Source organism: Symphalangus syndactylus, chromosome 6, assembly GCF_028878055.3.
Source record: "Symphalangus syndactylus isolate Jambi chromosome 6, NHGRI_mSymSyn1-v2.1_pri, whole genome shotgun sequence".
Lineage (NCBI taxonomy): Eukaryota > Metazoa > Chordata > Mammalia > Primates > Hylobatidae > Symphalangus > Symphalangus syndactylus.
This window is the reverse complement of record NC_072428.2, coordinates 119099025-119119281: the sequence shown is the minus strand read 5'-3', so window position 1 is coordinate 119119281 and position 20257 is coordinate 119099025. Positions and strand designations below refer to the sequence as shown.

The 20257-nt window shown below is 40.1% G+C and overlaps 1 protein-coding gene and 1 long non-coding RNA gene across 6 annotated transcripts in view; both read right to left on the bottom strand.

Moving 5' to 3' along the window:
* Positions 1-20257, bottom strand: part of AHCYL2 (adenosylhomocysteinase like 2) — a 207938-nt gene that overhangs the window by 139912 nt on the left and 47769 nt on the right. The window lies entirely within an intron of this gene.
* LOC129484993 (uncharacterized) overlaps positions 1-20257 on the bottom strand; it is a 73949-nt gene that overhangs the window by 34186 nt on the left and 19506 nt on the right. Inside the window, exon 2 of the long non-coding RNA XR_008658586.2 lies at positions 19071-19217. This is a non-coding gene — a long non-coding RNA (uncharacterized lncRNA). The remainder of the gene's footprint in view (positions 1-19070; positions 19218-20257) is intronic.

Genomic DNA, 20257 nt, shown 5'->3' with positions numbered 1-20257 from the left:
ATCTCAGGTGATCTGCCTGTCTCAGACTCCCAAAGTGCTAGGATTACAGGCGTGAGCCACCGTGCCCAGCCTTAACATCATTTTCATTCTTGTGTCACATTTAACTTTACTGAACGGGAGAGAATGATATATAGCCCTAGTCAGCAAGGAATTTTGGACAACCAGTGGGCTCTATTACATATGCTATACTCACAGCTGTGACAACCACTGATTATTATAGTACTTGTGACTTATTTTATCTTTATCCATGCATAAATTCATGATAATGAAGCAAAGACAGATGAAGAAACTAGGATGGCTGCCTCTTTAGGACTCATGTATGAGAATGTTATGAACCTGTTTATAACCACACAAAACAAGTTATAATTATCTAATCAAAGGGAAAATGATGGTAAGCAAATTGTGACAAGCAGTAGTCCTACTAAAAATGTTCAAGATTTGCAAATTCTATGAATTCTAATTTTTTTTACAGTAATACATAGTACAGTAATACAGTAATAGTAAGAACTTAATTCTTCAATACTTCATAATTGTTTGTCTTAATACCAACCATGAAATGATGGCCTGGGAAAAATTAAAAGTCATTTTTTGGAGGAATAAAGTTCCATTAAAAAAAAACTTAGCCATATTTGTCATCATAAAATGACAGACTTTGGGAAGGGTGCAGTGGCTCACACCTGTAATCCCAGCACTTTGGGAGGCTGAGGTGGGCGGACCATGAGGTCAGGAGGTTGAGACCATCCTGGCTAACACGGTGAAACCCCGTCTCTACTAAAAATACAAAAACAAAACTTTCCAGGCGTGGTGGCAGGTGCCTGTAGTCCCAGCTACTCGGGAAGCTGAGGCAGAAGAATGGCGTGAACCTGGGAGGTGGAGCTTGCAGTGAGCTGAGATCACGCCACTGCACTCCAGCCTGGGTGACAGAGCAAGACTCTGTCTCAAAAAAAAAAAAAAGGCAGACTTTGTGGCAATAAATTTTATTATTCACATGATTATAAAAAATCCTTTTATGAATACCACCCCATCCTGCAAAAAAAAAAAAAAAAAAAAAAAAAAAACGGTCTCAGGTAAAGTCACTAAAAGTAGTTTAACAGCAGAGGCCCTGGTAAAAGAATGCATGATTTGAATCCTAGCACTAATATTCACTAGTTGTATGCCCTCAGTAAGTTACTTAATTTCGGTGCTTCAATACTTAATCTATAAAAAGGAGACGATGATAATAATCCTACCAACTTTACAGAGTTGTGGTAAGAATAAATGATACGTAAAATCCATGCAAAAATGTTCAGAACAGTGCCTCACATATTGTGGGTACTTAAATTAGTTTTGTTTTACTTCCCTGCAAAATTTTTGGGGGTTTTGTAGAATAAATGAATAAACTTATGGGGAACATGTCTGTCATAAACATGTTTGTTCTTTGCCATTTATATTAAAAGAGAAAAGAACTTGAGGGGAGGAAAGGTGGCTTTTAAATGTTACTTATCTTACAGCAAGTGAAGTAAAGACAAGGACTGTGAATTACTCCTTTTTTTATATTTTAATAAATGTAATTAAAAGATCCACTGGAAACAATAGTGGAAACAATGCCATGTCTGTTAACAAATGGCAATTAAATAACATTAACTTTTTTTTTTTTTTTGAGATGCAGTCTCGCTCTGTCGCCCAGGCTAGAGTGCAGTGGCATGATCTCGGCTCACTGCAAACTCCACCTCCCGGGTTCAAGCGATTCTCCTGCCTCAGCCTCCTGAGTAGCTGGGATTATAGGTGCCCGCCACTGTGCCTGGCTAATTTTTGTATTTTTTAGTAGAGATGGGGTTTCACCATCTTGGCCAGGCTGGTCTCGAATTCCTGACCTCATGATCCACCTGCCTCGGCCTCCCAAAGTGTTGGGATTACAGGCGTGAGCCACCGCGCCCGGCCACATTCACTTTTTAAAAAACGTTTTTCTTACACCTGCAACCGTATTATTTTTCACTGTTATATTGCCCTTTCTTCAGATCACACAGGAAAGTAATACTGGACTTTGCTCCTCTGTCATGCCTCCAAAACTAACTTTTTTTTTTTTTTGAGATGGAGTCTCATTCTGCCGCCCAGGCTGGAGAGCAGTGGCGCAATCTCAGCTCACTGCAAGCTCTGCCTCCCAGGTTCACGCCATTCTCCTGCCTCAGCCTCCCAAGTAGCTGGGACTAAAGGTGCCCGCCACCACGCCCAGCTAATTTTTGTATTTTTAGTAGAGACAGGGTTTCACCGTGTTGGCCAGAATGGTCTCATCTCCTGACCTCGTGATCCTCCCGCCTTGGCCTCCCAAAGTGCTGGGATTACAGGCATGAGCCACCGTGCCCAGCCACTAGCTCTTATTTTTAAATGCTGCTCAGAATATCAACTCATTCATTCGACATTTATTGAAAGCCATGCACTAGGCACCATGGACAGAAAGATGTCTAAGACACATTCTCATCATCAAGCTGAGTTTATTAGAAGAAATATATATGCCACTGGGCATGGTGCCTGTAATCCCAGTACTTTAGGAGGCCGAGGCAGGAGGATCACCTGAGGTCAGGAGTTCAAGACCAGCCTGACCAACATGGAGAAACCCCATCTCTACTAAAAATACAAAATTAGTTGGGCGAGATGGTGCATGCCTGTAATCCCAGCTACTCAGGAGACTGAGGCAGGAGAAACCCTTGAACCCGAGAGGCGGAGGTTGCAGTGAGCTGAGATCGCACCACTGCACTCCAGCCTGGGCAACAGGAGCGAAACTCTGTCTCAAAAAAAAAAAAAAAAAAGAAAGAAAGAAGAAATACACAAGTAAAATCACTAGAAAAGGAAAAAAATGCAACAAATTGAAACATATTCAAAAATGTTTAAAACCAAGAGTTTATGATACCAAAAAAACCCACCAAAACCAATGCCTAATTGGAGAATGCTAGTGAACCAATACAGTATTCTGAAAATTGGTAAACAAGGGGAAAGAACAAAACATTCATCCTGACTTTCCCATATGTATTATATCACTGGGTAAATCAAAGATTAGAAAAGGGGAGGTTTCTCTTTATAGAAGTATTCCAGCTAATAAATGAAAGAATAATAGAACTGGAATATCATCATTGTATAGCTCTTAATGATTTAATGGACCTAAGTAAAAATCATCAATAGTTACCAACATCACACAAAAAGAGACAGGTCGGGCGAGGTGGCTCACGCCCGCAATCTCAACACTTTGAGAGGCCAAGGCAAGACGACTGCTTGAACCCAGGAGTTCAAGACGAGCCTAGGCAACATAGTGAGACCCTATCTCTACAAAAAAAATTTAAAAATTAGCTAGGCATTGTGGCACACACCTGTGCTCCTAGCTATTAGGCAGGCTGAGGCAGGAGGATCACTTGAGCTCAGGAGGTTGAGGCTGCAGTGAGCTGCAATTGTGCCACTGCACTCCAGCCTGGGCGACACAGCAAGACCCTGACTCAAAAAAGTAAAATAAAAATTAAAATAGGCCCATTGTGGTGGCTTATACCTGTAATCCCAGCACTTTAAGGGGAAGGCCAAGGCTGGCAGATGGCTTGAGCCCAGGAGTTCAGGACCAGCCTAGGCAACACAGTAAAACTCTATCTCTACAAAATAAACAAACAAACAAAAATTAGCCAGGCGTGGTGGTGCATGCCTGCAGTCGCAGCTACTCAGGAAGCTGAGGTAGGAAGATCAATTGAGCCCAGGAGGTTGAAGCTGCAGTGAGCTGTGATCATGCTACTGCACCTCCAGCCTGGGTGACAGAACAAGGCCTTGTCTCAAAAATAATAATAATAAATAGATAAAATTTTAAAACAAAAAAGACAAGCAGACATTTATGTACCTTCTGATGGAAGTATTTAACACCACTCATGAATAAGTCTGAGCACCCTTCTAAATAGAAGTACTGCCGGGCGCAGTGGCTCACACCTGTAATCCCAGCACTCTGGGGAGGCTGAGGCAGGCAGATCACTTGAGGTCAGGAGTTCAAGACCAGCCTGGCCAATATGATGAGACCCTGTCTCTACTAAAAATACAAGAATTAGCCAGGCGTGGTGGTGGGCCCCTGTAATCCCAGCTATGTGGGAGGCTGAGGAGGAGAATCGCTTGAACCCGGAAGGTGGAGGGTGCAGTGAGCCGAGATCACGCCACTGCACTCCAGCCTGAGCGATGCGAGACTCTGTCTCATAAAATAAAATAAAATAAAATAAAATAAAATAAAATAAAATAAATATAAATATAAATACCAATTTACAGGAGTTGCGGAAGACAAAGGAACATGTTAAAAGACACTACAGAGATGTAATTGGCAAAATTCAGACTCAGGGAAATTCTGCAACACAAATGACTTGATTTCTACAACAAAAAACTGCAAAACAAAAAGCAGGGGAGACGAGAGGACTAATGTTAAGAGACAAATCAACAAACTGCACTATATGATACTCATTTGCATCCTGATTCAAACATACTGAAAAAATATACATTTATGAATAACACAATGAGGGAAATGTGAACACTGGGTATTTATGCTATTAAAAAATTATTGCTAATTTTTTAGCATGATAATGGAATTGAAGTTATTTAAAGTCTTTATCTTTAGAGATATAGTGATATGTTTACAGGTGAAGTTATAAAATTCTTCAATTTGCATCCAATAATCCAGGGAGTGGATGGTGTGGATAGGGCTATATGTGAAACAAGTGGCCATGAATTCACAATTGTTGAAGGTGAGTAATGGAGTACATGATCGACATTTTCTATTATAAAAAACATTCAAAAGAAACAGTAAACATCAAAATGACGTGGGGTGGGGAGAAGGAGCTCTACATAAAGAACTTAGCCTGTGTATCACAAGTACTAATTATAATCACTAAAAAGCTTAAGGGTTGGATTAGATGACCTCTCAGCATCTGACTTTCAAATCCAAAAGTCTAAAATTCGATGACCAGATAATCTTTAAAGGTCATTTTTAATCTCTAAAATTCTTTGGTTTTTCTTTCCCAGAGAGCTGCCTTAACTTTACTCTCCCACTGGTTAGCAATAGCCTACAAAAACACTGAACAACAACTACTTTTAAAAAGCACATTAAACTGAGACTTACTCCCGGTACAGTGCTTGGAGTTTTCAGCTATACCACCCACTTCAATTCTGGAGTCTGGATGTTATACTGCTTATTAGGCTAAACAGCCAGTACTGATTAAACACAAGGAAAAATCTACTGTAGAAGTAACGCTGATGACTCTTGTGTTTCTCTTTTCTCACACATAAACAGTTTGGGAACAGTGGTCTCAAAACATGGTCCAGAAACTACTGGAGGTATCCCTGGAGGGGGTGCTTGAGGTTAAAAGTATTTTCATGATAACACTAAGATTATATTTGTTCTTTTTACTCTTATTATTTTATAAGTATACAGTGGAGTTTTCCAGAGGATAAAAGATGTGTGGCAACACGTCAGATAAGGCAAAAGCAGATACAAGAATCCAACAGTTTTTTATGAATTTGGTCATCAAAGAGATTCGTAGGAATATAAAACAATGCTTTTCTTCCCATTAAATGTCTTTTTGTTTTAGAAAATATAGTTATTTTTCACGAAAATATTATTTACGTTAATATATAGTGGGATTATTATTTTCAATTTATTAATATTTAAATATTATTAAATGTCTCCATTTTAAATAAATAACACATGGTGGGTTTACAGTTATTTTAAATCAATCAATCAATCAACATTTTTAAATTATCAGGTTTAATTCCTAACATTGTAAGTATTGATATAGATATAACCCACAGAGACAACTCTTTGGGATCCTTAATTTTTAAGAGTGTAAAGGAGCTGGAAGTGGTGGCTCACCCCTGTAATCCCAGCACTCTGGGAGGCCAAGGCAGGTGGATCACTTGAGGTCAGGAGTTCGGGACCAGCCTGGCCAACATGGTGAAACCCATCTCTACTAAAAATACAAACAATTAGCCGGGCACGGTGGCATGTGCCTATGGTCCCAGCTACTCGGGAGGCTGAGGCAGGAGGATCACTTGAGCCCAGGAGGTGGAGGTTGTAGTGAGCTGAGAGCATGCCACTTGCACTCCAGCCTGGGTGATGAGAGTGAAACCCTGTCTCAAAAAAAAAAAAACTAACTCCCCTCCTCTCATGTTTATATTTGTCTTTGAAAGCCAGGTAAAGGTAAAAAAGGAAAGGCCAAGGCAAGTCTCATGGGGAGAAGCTTGAACCCGGGAGGCAGAGGGTGCAGTGAGCTGAGATTGCGCCACTGCACTCCAGCCTGGGCAACAGAGCAAGACTCCATCTCACACACACAAAAATAAAAAATAAAAAAATAAAGAGTGTAAAGGGCCCTGAGACAAAAAAGTTTGAGAACTACTGCTCTAAAACACCTATAATTCTAATTAATGCTCACATTACCATTTCATTGTATATTGTGTGGCCTCAACTCTTTCATTTTCACCCTCCAAAGAAAGACACTGTGACCTAAAACTAGTTGGTTTGATATAACTAAAATTTCTTTTTGGTGGAGGTTGGGGGTAGGAAGGTGGTCTTAGTTTAAATAGAGGATTTAGGCCAGGCATGGTGGTTCATGGCCCTAATCCCAGCACTTTGGGAGGCCAAGGTGGGCGGATTACTTGAGCTCAGGAATTTGAGACCAGCTTGGGCAACAAAGAGAGACCCCTGTCTCTACACAAAATACAAAAATTAGCTGGGTGGGGTGGCATTCGCCTATAGTCCCAGCTACTAAAGAGACCAAGGTGGGAGGATCGCTTGAGCCTGGGAGGTGAAGGTTGCAGTTAGCAAGGTGGAGGTTGAGATCGTGCCACTGCACTCCAACCTGGGTGACACAGCCAGACCCTATCTCAAAAAAAAAAAAAAAAAAGAAAGAAAGAAAGAAAATAAAAGAAAATAGAGGATTACTGCTCAGAATTCTGAAAAGGACATGAAGAACTTTTTTTTTTTTTTTTTTTTTTTTTGAGACGGAGTCTCGCTCTGTCGCCCAGGCTAGAGTGCAGTGGCGCGATCTCGGCTCACTGCAAGCTCCGCCTCCCAGGTTCACGCCATTCTCCTGCCTTAGCCTCTCCGAGTAGCTGGGACTACAGGCGCCCACCACCACGCCCGGCTAATTTTTTGTATTTTTAGTAGAGACGGGGTTTCACTGTGGTCTCGATCTCCTGACCTCATGATCTGCCCGCCTCGGCCTCCCAAAGTGCTGGGATTACAAGCGTGAGCCACCACACCCGGCCGGACATGAAGAACTTTAATCACATGGTTCTACAAGGTCAGGAAGAACATTTCCTTCTGGGGAAAGACTGGCAGGAAGTTCAACCTAAGTTCCTTTTTTTGTATCTTTTTTTCTTTTCCAACTTGCCAAAACTGAAGTTTAGACTCCTCAATCCTGGTTCCCTGACACCATGGAAAGACTGGCAAAACAATCCTTCCTGGTCTGGGTAGGAGAAGCTGGTCATCTCAGGACACAAAGAGCTGTTCATTTCCTTGCCTGATGGATTCTCCATCAGGAATCTCTATGCTCTGATCCCTGCCCAATTCTTCTAACAAAAACTTGAAGTTTAATTCAGTTCAACAAACTTGTGTGAACTCTTCCAAGAATGACTCCAGGAGGCCTCAGATGGGAGAGAAAGAACAGAATGCAGCCCTAACCATAGCTGATGCTAGCTGTAAATACATCCATACATCCACACATCAGGGAGGCTACATACATAAATACACGAAGGAGGCCATAGATGGCAGAGAAAGCAAAGGCTGTAGCTCACGGCCTTTAGTATATATAATACCTACATATGCTAACAGCTAGAGCTGGCTGTCCCAGCCTTATTAACCCCTGAGCAGCACTGGCCTCGTCTGTACCATGTCTTCTAATTTTTTATACTCCAAGATATTTTAACTAGATTTCACCTTTACAAAAATATTGTAGCAGAAAACAAATTTGCTTACCTTCCTAGGGCTCTAATTCAATAAAATTAGTAAAATAAAACTTGGATTATTCTAGTTTGCCAAAAATAAAGCTCTAGAAACTAATGATTTCATTTTCAATTTCTTAATACATTTTTCTAGTTTGAAAAAAAATTTTTTTTCGTTTTTTCATTTCCACTCCTTTTCAATTAATCAACAATTGCGTACTGAACACAGAGAAGAAAGAGAAAGCAGGAGTGAAAGTCACAAGCTAGAATTCCCCAAGAGATTCCTTATCTTCATACTCCCATATGTGAGAATCACATTGTCTCAGGATGGCCCCCAAACAACTATTCCAAGCTTTTTTTTTTCTGAGACAGAGTCTCAACTCTGTCATCTAGGCTGGAGTGCAGTGGTGCAATCTTGGCTCACTGCAACCTCTGCCTCCTGGGTTCCTGCGATTCTCCTGCCTTAGCCTGCCAAGCAGCTGGGATTACAGGCACACACCACCATGCCCAGCTAATTTTTTTATTTTTAGTAGAGATGGGGGTTTCACCATGTTGGCCATGCTGGTCTTGAACTCCTGACCTTAGGTGATCCGCCCACCTCAGCCTCCCAAAGTGCTGGGATTACAGGCGTGAGCCACTATGCCTAGCCAACTATTCCAAGCTTTTTCCATCCCACCTACAGGTGAAATTTTCCTATTCCTCACGCTTGTCCTTCCTCTCTGAGAAGACTAACAAATCCCTTCATCTTAACTACGGAATCACTCTCTGCTCACAGTCAACCCCAACCTCATACCTTTCTTTCCTTTATTACTTCCACTAACAGAATTCAGTCGTTATCACTTCCCTTAATTTATTCAGCTAGGACACATTCTTCCTACCCCAGGAAGTCCTGGAAATCAATTATTTATAATAAAATAGTACTCACATTATTCATTAACCAGGCAAAGGACAGTGCTTTCTTTTTAAAAAAATGACTCCATTGTAGAAAGGTTTAAATATATTAAAATTTTTTAAATAGCTGGATTTTGATTTTGTTTTTTAAAGCCTCAGGATGTAAAAAGTTTCTTTATTCTATTCCTGGGTGGGTTTCTTCCCTAAGGTCACAAGATCAAATCAAACAAGATAGGTAGACTGGTTTTAAATTTTAAAAATGACCACCTGATGCTATTTGGAATCTAATACGAAAAAAGATAGTGATGCGGAGTTCAGACCTCAGGGCCTGTGGTACGAAAAGTACTATATTGTTTGATTCACACAACCATAGAACATATTAAACCTCTTTTTTTATAGATAAAAAGCAAAGCACAAGCAATTACCAAAAAACACTTAAAATATAAAACTTTAGTCTCTCAAAATGATGGAAGATAAGAAGGTGAAACTTAATTTTAAAGTCTAGAAAATTTCTATCAGTACCTCGTCTTTGGCAAATATATCCATTTAGTGTACATGTTTATCCTGAAGCATTTCAAGCACATAAGAAGTATTTAAAATAATGGACTTCCATTTCTAGCCAATATGGAATAACAAGTATAAGATTTACCTACCTGCCTGAAACAAACAAACAAAAAAAGCAGAGAAAATACATGAAACGATGGTTTCAAAGACACTGCACATTAGGCAATGAAGAACAGCGATCCCTGAGAGTCCGAAAACAAGTGAAGTAAGTTCTGTGAATGCTTCTGCTTACTGCCTTGAGAATATTTCCAAGGTGCAGTTTAATGAAGGAAGAACCCAACTAGAGCCCAGGGCTATCTTAGCTGAAGAGATGGAGCTGAGAGTCTGGGAAGGCCAAGGCAGAGAGAGTGTGCAGGATGGAGTGCTGGAAAAGGGGCTGCAGCTGGGAGCACCTGGAGCTCTGCAGTGGGCTCCTCTTAAGTACTCAGTGGGGTACTGACCAGTGAGTGCATGTAGGAACTACTCAGAGAACTAGAGGGAACACCAGCTGGCACTCAAACAGAACAAGAACAATGCCTGTTCCCACCAGCCAAACTGGAAAACCCCATAATTAACAGGGCACGAGGTAGAGTATTCCAAGGATCTTGAGGAATAACTACCCTAGATGGAAAACTGCTCTGGCCCCACCTAACAAATCTTTTTTTTTTCTCCCCCTCTTCTCTCTATGTTTTTGAAACAAATCTTAAGGAAAGGATTCAACTGTATTAATAAATTAACTGTGACACAGAACAAATAAAAAAAAATCCAGTACCTAAAAAGGTAAAATTCACAATATTTGTAATCCACACAAATTTATCAAACATGCAAAGAAGAAAATATGACCCACGAAGAAGAAAAAAATCAATCAACTGAAGCTAACAAAATTGACATATATGTTAGAATTAGCAGACGAGGGAATTAAAAAAGTTATTCCATATTCAAAAAGCTAAGTAGAAACATGGGAGAAAGAAAATAAGGCCTAAATCCAACTTCTACAGATAAAAAGAATAATGTCTAATATGAAAAATGCATTGGATAAGACTGACGGCAGATCAGACAAAACATAAGAGATGAGTGAACTAGAAGACACATAACAAAAACTACGCAAAATAAACCAGAGTGGAAAAAGAATAAAAAGACTATGAGTGAATTCTGGGAACACTTTAAGCAGTTTAATATACATGTAACTAAAGTTCCCAGAAGGAAAGAGAGGAAAGACAGGGATATTTAAAGAAATAGTGGTCAAATTTTTCCAAATTTGATATTGACAATGAACTCATAGATCTAAGATGCTACATGAACCACAAGAACAAAAAACACAAGAAAAATGCACCAATAATAGAAAAATATTTTTTCAGTGCATGTAAAAAATTTACCAAGATAAGCCATATTTGAGGCCATAAATCAATACTCAATAAATATAAAGGAATTAGAGTCATACAAAGTATGTTCTCTAACCATAATGGAATTAAACTAGGAATCAACAAAGGAAAATATCTGCAAAACTCCCAAATATCAGGAAGTAAAGTAATACACACCTAAGTAACTGATGGGTCAAAGAATAAATCAAAAGGTAAATTAGAAAGTGTTTTGAACTGAATGAAAATGAAAATACATCAAAATTTGTGGAATGTTGCTAAAACAGCACTAAAGGAAATGTATAACACTAAACACTCCTATTAATAAAAGAAGATCTCAAATAAAAGACTTCAGCTTCCATTTCAAGAATCAAGAAACAGGGCCGGGCGCGGTGGCTCAAGCCTGTAATCCCAGCACTTTGGGAGGCCGAGGCGGGCGGATCATGAGGTCAGGAGATCGAGACCATCCTGGCTAACACGGTGAAACCCCGTCTCTACTAAAAATACAAAAAATTAGCTGGTCGTGGTGGCGGGCGCCTGTAGTCCCAGCTACTCGGGAGGCTGAGGCAAGAGAATGGCGTGAACCGGGGAGGCGGAGCTTGCAGTGAGCCGAGATCGCGCCACTGCACTCCAGCCTGGGGGACAGAGCAAGACTCCGTCTCAAAAAAAAAAAAAGAATCAAGAAACATGGCCAGGCGCAGTGGCTCATGCCTGTAATCCCAGCACTTTGGGAGGCCGAGGCAGGCGGATCACTTGAGTACAGGAGTTCGAGACCAGCCTGGGCAACATGGCAAAACCCTATCTCTACAAAAAATGCAAAAATTAGCCAGGGATGGTGGTGCCAGGCATGTAGTCCCAGCTACTTGAGAGGCTGAGGCAGAAAGATCGTTTGAGCCCAGGATGCGGAGCTTGCAGTGAGCCGAGATCATGCCATTGCACTCTAGCCTGGGTGACAGAGGGAGACCCTGTCTCAAAAAAAAAAAAAAAAAAAAAAAATCCAGAAAAAGAAGAATAAAACACAAAGCAACCAGAAGAAAGAAAATAAAGATCAGAAGGAAATCTATAACAACTCTTCTAGAACACTGAAAAGAAGAAACATTTCCTACCCCATTTTATCATGTCAGCATTATCCTAATACCAAAGCCTTGCAAAGACCTAAAGAAAATTGCATACTAATAACTCTCATGAACATAGATGAAAAAATATTTTAAAAATTTCAGCAAACCAAACCCAGCAATATATAAAAAGAATACATTACAATCAAGTGAAATTTATCCTAAGAATACAAGGTGAGTGGCCGGGTGCAGTGGCTCACGCTTGTAATCCCAGCACTTTGGGAGGCCGAGGCGGGCGGATCACGAGGTTAGAAGATCGAGACCACGGTGAAACCCCGTCTCTACTAAAAATACAAAAAATTAGCCGGGCGTGGTGGCGGGCGCCTGTAGTCCCAGCTACTCGGAGAGGCTGAGGCAGGAGAATGGCATGAACCCGGGAGGCGGAGCTTGCAGTGAGCCGAGATTGCGCCACTGCACTCCAGCCTGGGTGACAGAGCAAGACTCCGTCTCAAAAAAAAAAAAAAAAAAAAAAAGAATACAAGGTGAGTTTAACATTTAAAAATGAATCAATGGGCCAGGTGTGGTGGCTCATGCCTGTAATCCCAGCACTTTGGGAGGCCAAGGTGGGCGGATCATGAGGTCAGGAGATCGAGACCATCCTAGCTAACACGGTGAAACCCCGTCTCTACAAAAAATACAAAAAATTAGCCAGGCGTGGTGGCGGGCGCCTGTAGTCCCAGCTACTCAGGAGGCTAAGGTAAGAGAATTGCTTGAACCTGGGAGGCAGAGGTTGCAGTGAGCCGAGATGGCGCCACTGCACTCCAGCCTGGGTGACAAAGCGAGACTCTGTCTCAAAAAAAAAAAAGAATCAATGTAACTCACCATGTTAACAAAATTAAAAAGATCATGTGATCATTTCAATAGCTACAGAAAATGCATTAGACAAAATCCACCAGACATTCCTGGTGAAAACTGTCAGAAAACTAGGAATACAAGGAAACTTTCTCAACATGATAAAGGAGATCTAGAAAAAAAGCAACAGCTAATATCACACTTATTGATGTCTACTCTCACCACTTCTATTCAACATTGTATGGGATGATCTGAAAAGTACAATAAAATAAGAACTTAAAAAGTATCTAGACTAGAAAGCAAGTCGTAAAACTGTCTTTACTCATAGTTGACAAAAAACTGCCTCAGTTGAAAATCTGATGAAATCTACAAAAAAGCTACTAGAACGAAAACAAGAATTTAGCAAATTTAGGGCCGAGCGTGGTGGCTCACGCTTGTAATCCCAACATTTTGGGAGGCCAAGGCAGGTGGATTGCTTCAGGTCAGGAGTTCCAGACCAGCCTGGCCAACATGGTGAAACCTCGTGTCTACTAAAATACAAAAATCAGCTGGATATGGTGGTAAGCGCCTGCAGTCCCAGCTACTAGGGAGGCTGAGGCAGGAGAACTGCTTGAACAAAGGAGGTAGAAGTTGCAGCGAGCCGAGATCGTGCCACTGTACTCCAGCCTGGGCAACAGAGTGAGACTCTGTCTCAAAAAAAAAAAAAAAAAAAAAAAAAGAATTTAGCAAACTTAAAGACTAAAAGATCAATTTATAAAAGTCAATTGATATTTCTGTATATTAGCAAAAAGCAACCATATTGTCAGAAGCATTAGAACCAAGGCGACTCCATCTTAAATAGAGGCTGGGTAAAATGAGACCTGCTGGGCTGCATTCCCAGGAAGCTAGGCATTCTTGGTCACAGGATGAGATAGGAGGTTGGCACAAGACACAGGTAACAAAGACACCGCTGATAAAACAGGACATGGTAAAGAAGCTGACCAAAACCAAGAAGTGCCTCTGGTTGTCCTCACTGCTGGTTATATGCTAATGATAATGCATTAGTATGCTAAAAGACACTCCCACCAGTGCCATGACAGTTTACAAATACCATGGCAACATCAGAAGTTACCCTAAAAGGAAGGGGACCCCTTAGTTGTGGGAAATGCCTCCCCTTTTCCTACAAAACTCATGAATGAATAATCCACCCCTTGTTGAGCATATACGATCAAGAAATAACCACAAAAATAGCCAACCAGCAGCACTCAGGGCTGCTCTGCTTATGAAGCAGCCATTCTTTTATTCCTTTACTTTCTTAAACTTGCATTCACTTTACTCTGTGGACTCACCACAAATTCTTTCTTGCATGAGATCCAAGAATCCTCTCTTGGGGTCTAGATCAGGACTCCTTTCCAGGGTAATAACAAAAACATGAAACATGGAACATGAAACATCGATACATTGGACAAAAGATGTGCAAGACCTATTGAAAACTATTAAACATGGCCAGGAGGCCGGGGTGGGAGGATCACCTGAGGGTGGGAGTGAGACCAGCCTAGACAACATGGCGAACCTCATCTCTACTAAAAATACAAAAATTAGCCAGGTCTGGTGGCGTACGTCTGTAATCCCAGCTACTCGGGAGGCTGAGGCAGGAAAAAAAAAATATATCAAACACTTCTGAGAGAAATAAAAGATGTCCACAAGATGGTATAGATATGCCATTCATGACCAAAAGAATCAATATTGTTAAGCTATCAATTCTCTCCAAATGCAGATTCAATACAATTCCAATAAAAATCCCAGATGCTTTGTTGTAGAATCTGACAAACTGATTCTAAAATTCACATGGAAATGTAAAGGACGCAGAAGAGTCAAAACAACTTTGAAAAAGAAATACAAAGCTGGAGGACTACCTCTATCAGTTTTTAAGACTTATAAAAACTATAGCTATAAAAATAACGTGGTAGTTGTGACAAGTTAGACAAACAGATCGACGGAACAGAAGAAAGTCCAAAAATATACCCACACATCTGTAGACAACTGATTTTCAACAAAGGTACAAGAGCAATTCAGTGGAGAAAAGACAGTCTTACCAACAAATGATGCTGCAACAATTAGATATTCATATGCAAAAAAAAAAAGAACTTCAATATAAACCTTGTACCATATACAAAAATTAACTCAAAATGGGCCATTGGTATAAAATGTTAAACCAGAATTATAAAGCTTCTAGAAGAAAACATAAGAGAAAGCTCTTCTAGTCTTGGGTTGGACAAAGATTTCTTAGATATGACACCAAAACTACAAGCCATAAAAGAGCAAATTGATAAATTGGGCTTCATCAAAATACAAAGATTTTGCTTTTCAAAAGGCATTGTGAAGAGAATAAAAAAAATAAGCCACAGACTGGGAGGAAATATTTGCCAATCATCTATCTGATAAAGGACTTATATCTAGAATATATAAATAACTCTCAAAACTCAATAATCAGAAAATAAACAACCCAATTAATTAAAAAATGGTAAAAAGAGGCTGGATGTGGTGACTCACGCCTGTAATCCCAACACACTGGGAGACTGATGTAGGAGGATCACTTGAACCCAGGAGTTTGAGACCAGCCTGGGCAACACAGGGAGACCCCATCTCTAAAAAAATAAAAAATAAAATAAAATGGTCAAAATATTTAAATAGACACTTTACCACGAAAGACATACAAATGACAAAAAGTACATGAAAAGATTCTCAGCATTAGTCACTTAAGTACGTTAAAACCACAATGAAATACTATTTTATGCTAATCAGAATGGCTAAAAATAAAGACTGACCATACCAAATGTTGTTGAGGCTGTGGAGGAATTCAAACCTGGTGGGAATGTAAAACGGCAAAACCTCTTTGGAAAACAGTTTGGCAGTTTCTTAAAAATTAAACCGTATACTTATATAATCCAACCATTACACTTCCAGATATTTAACGAGGAACAAAAACTTATCACTATAAATGTTCACAGAAGCATTATTTATAATAGCCTCAAAGTGGAGATAACCCAAGTGGCTGTCAACAGGTGAACGAATAAATCAAATGTGGTCTAACCATACGATGGTACTACTAAGCAATGAAAAAGACCTTTGATCAATCAACAACATAAATAAATCTCAAAATAATGATGCTAAGTGGAAGAAGCCAGAACTACCCCACTCCCCTCTCCCCAAAGAGTACATACTACTTGATTCCACTTAAAAGCCTAGAAAATGCAGACTCTATTATATGAAGCAGATCAGTGATTGCCTAGGGATGAAACTGGGTGGTAGAGACAGGAGAGGCCAGGCGCGGTGGCTCACGCCTGGAATCCTAGCACTTTGGGAGGCCGAGACGGGTGGATTGCCTGAGCCCAGGAGTTCGAGACCAGCCTGGGCAACATGGCAAAACCCTGTCTCCACTAAAAACACAAAAAAATTAGCCAGGTATGGTGGTGCGCGCCTGTAATTCCAGCTACTCAGGAGGCTGAGGCAGGAGAATTGCTTGAACCCAGGAGGCGGAGGTTGCAGTGAACTAAGGTCGCACCACTCCATCTAGCCTGGGCGACAGAGCGAGACTCTATCTCAAAAAAAAAAAAAAAAAAAAAAGAGAGACTTTAGAGGTAATAAACGTGTTCTTTATCTTCATTGTAACAATGGTTTCATGGTTTTAGACATGTGTCAAAACTTTCCAAGTTGTAACCTTTAAATATCTGCAGTTTTTTGTATGTCAATTATACCCCTTTATAAAACTATTGTAAAAATTGCATCTGTGCCTCTTTTCAATTAGGTAGTACTTTACTTATTAATTCAAAATATTTAATGATTATAGGTCTCTTCAGGTTTGTATTCCTCCTTGAGTCAATTTTGGTAAATTATATATATTTTTCACAACAATTGTTCTTTTTATCTAAGTTTATAAAGCACCATAGATTTGTTAATAATACATTTGTTATTTCATAATCTATGCTGTATTTGTAGATATGTCTTCTTGTTCAATCTTAGTGGTATCTGTATTTTCACTCTGTCTTGCTGATTAATCTTTGCAGGGCTTTGTCTTATTTTAATCCTTTTTTTTTAGAAAACCAACTTTTGTTGCTGTTAATTCTTTTATATCTTTGTGGCTTTTTCTTTTCTTTTTTTTTTTTTTTTGAGACAGTTGCCCAGGCTGGAGTGTAGTGGCATGATCTCAACTTACTACAACCTCTGCCTTTCAGGTTCAAGCAATTCTCATGCCTCAGCCTCCCAAGTAGCTGGGATTACAGGTGCCCACCACCATGCATGGCTAATTTTTATACTCTTAGTAGAGACAGGATTTCACCATGTTGGCCAGGCTGGTCTTGAACTCCTGACCTCAAGTGATCCACCTGCCTCAGCCTCCCAAAGTGCTGGGATTATAGGCATGAGCCACTGTGCCCAGCCTGTTTTCAATTTCATTCAGTTCTGCTGGTTTTTTTTATTCTTCCCTTCTACTTTCCTTGGTTTTTATTCATTTCTTTTTAAAAATAACCTGTCAGTCAAATACTAAGACTAATAAATAATGAACTCTGTTTTTTTTCTAATATAAGCGTGTAAGGCTGTAAATTTCCCTTTGGCTTTTTTAATGTTCTTAATTAGTTTTTCTTACCCTTATCTTCTTTGTGATAATATAAATTTCCCTCTAAATGCTGCTTTAGTTGTAACCCATAATTCTGATACACAGTATTTATATTATCATTCAGCTTTACTTACAATTTCCAGTATTATTTTTTATTTGATCTATGAGTTACTTAGAAGTATGCTTTTAAATTTCCAAATATATAAAATTATTTTGGTTATATTTTTGCTCAATTTCAATCTTAACTGAATTGAGTATGAGAATAGTTTGCATAATATCCATTCATTGGTTTTGTTGAGACTTGATTTATGAATTCAGTGTGTGTTCAATTTTTTAAAAACTCCCTAAAAAGAATGTATATTCTCATCTATTAAGTGTGGGGCTTGGTACATATCCAACAAATGAAGCCTGTTGGTTGGTTGTTCAAATCTTCTGTTATCTTCTCAAGTTGTTTTTGTCTGTTTGACCATTACTCGAAAAGACATGTTAAATTTTTCCATTTTATAGATTTATACATTTATTCATATTTGTATCTATATATTTTCTTCCTATATTCTATCTACATATGTTGTATTCTATCTATATATTTTAAGGCCATGCTATAAGATGCATACTGATTTGGAATTATAGCTTCTTGCTTAATTCTTCCTTTACAATTTTTTTCTGATAATTTTTAACGCAAATAATGATTTTTGCCTTCAAGTCAGTTTTGCCTACCATTAACCTGCTATGCCAGCTTTCTTTTGGAATAGATTTTTCCATATCTTTATTTCCAGTCTCTCTCATTCCTTATGTCTTGGGTGTATTTCTCACAAACTGCATAGACTTGGATTATTTTCTATTCAGTTTGGCAATGTTCCAGTTATCTTTTTTTTTTTTTGGAGACAAGGTCTTGTCTTGCTGTGTCGCCCAGGCTGGAGTGCAGTGGCACAATCTCAGCTCACTGCAACCACTGCCTCCTGGGTTCATGAGATTCTCCTGCCTCAGCCTCCCGAGTGGCTGGGATTACAGGCACCTGCCACCATTACAGGCGCACACCACCATGCCTGTCTAATTTTTGTATTTTTAGTAGAGATTGGGTTTCACCATGTTGGCCAGGCTGGTCTCAAACTCCTGACCTCAGATGACCCGCCCGCCTCAGCCTCCCAAAGTTCTGGAATTAGAGGTGTGAGCCACTGCGCCTGGCCATGTTCCAGTTATCTACGGCTAAATTTAAAAACTATTCTAAATCTTAGTAGTGTTAAACAATAATCATTTTATTATTCTCATGATTCTGTGGGCCACAAATTCTGGCAGGGCACAGACATCTCTGATTGACGATGCCTGGGAAACTCAGGTGGTGTGCCCTGAAAGGATGAAGATGGCTGAGATGTCTTAACATGGGCCATAAGTCTGAAACCTCGGCTCTTCTCCAGGTGGTGTCTGCTAGGGCTGGATTATTCAACATGGTTCCTTCACTCACTCATAAGGCTGACAGTTGATACTGGCTCTTTGCTGGTAGCTCAATGGGGCTATCAACCAGTGCCTACATGTGTCCTCTCCATCTGGCTGGGGATTCTCACAGCATGGTGGCTAGGTTCTATGCGCAAGCAGTCCAAGAGAGAGGATTCCAAGGGGCACAGGCAGAAGATGCAAGGCTTTTCATGACCTAGCCTCTGAAGTCCCAGAAAGTTACAGTCTACTGGTTAAGCAAGTCACTAAAGCCAGCCCAGATTCAAGGGGACAAGGGAAATAGACTCCACCACTGAATGGCAAGAAGGGAAGAAATTGGTGGTGGCCACTTTGGAGACAAGCTACCACAGACCACCCTCTGGCCCCAACAAGTCCCTCCCACATGCAAAATACACTCACCCTCTTCTAAGACCTTCAAAAGTCTCATTTCATTATGGCATCAGCTTGATGTCCAGAATCTCGATATCTAAATCAGGTCCAGATGTGGTTGAGGCTCCTCAGATGCAGTTCCTCAGGTACAGCTACTGCAGTATAGTTCCTCCTGATCTGAATTAAAGAAACAAATTATCTGCTCCCACACACCCAACATACAAACATACAATAGTGAAACTGACTTAAGATAACCACAATAGACACTCTCATTCAAAATGTGAGGAAAAAGGGAGAAGGAACAGGAGACACATAACAGTTACTGGCCCATAACAATTCTGAAATCTAATCAGACACACATCACCACTTCCTCTATTACAGCCAAGTCCTACACCTTGAGAATGATTCTCCACAACCCTTGGCTCCACCCTCTGAGTTTCTGAGTTAACCTTCTTTTTACATAAGAGATGGGTTAATTTCTGCAATGGAGTGGCCTTATTAGCTTGTTTCCTGCCTATAGATGATTGGAAATCTAAAGACCTATTTTCACTTTCTACTGTCTCTGTTCCTCTTTTATTATTATGATTTCTTTAAAATCTTGTGGATTTCCTATGAATCTTATTGGGATCCACTCCAGCAGACAAAAGCCACATCCACCTTTTCTATCACAAGTCTTATGTGAGGCTACTGTAAGAAAACACACTTAAGATCCCTAGAAGCCCTGTTGTTTAACATAGTGAGCCTAAGAAGTATTCCCTTAAGACCTCTAGATATCCCTTTATCTAACTGAAAGGTTTTGTGAGGCCTTGTCTTAAATCCTTCTGAAGTTGGCCGGGCGCAGTGGCTCATGCCTATAATCCCAGCACTTTGGGAGGCTGAGGTGGGCGGATCACCTGAGGTCGGGAGCTCGAGACGAGCCTGACCATCATGGAGAAACCTCGTCTCTACTAAAAATACAAAATTAGCCAGGCGTGGTGATGCATGCCTGTAATCCCAGATACTAGGGAGGTTGAGGCAGGAGAATTGCTTGAACCAGGGAGGTAGAGGTTGCAGTGAGCCAAGATCACACCATTGCACTCCAGCCTGGGCAACAAGAACGAAACTCCATCTCAAAAAAAAAAAAAAAAAAAAAAAAAAAAAAAGTCTTAGCAAAGGGATTTACAGTTGCATCACTGAGATCTTTACTTTGAGGCCATGTCTTATTGGTAGCATCTTGA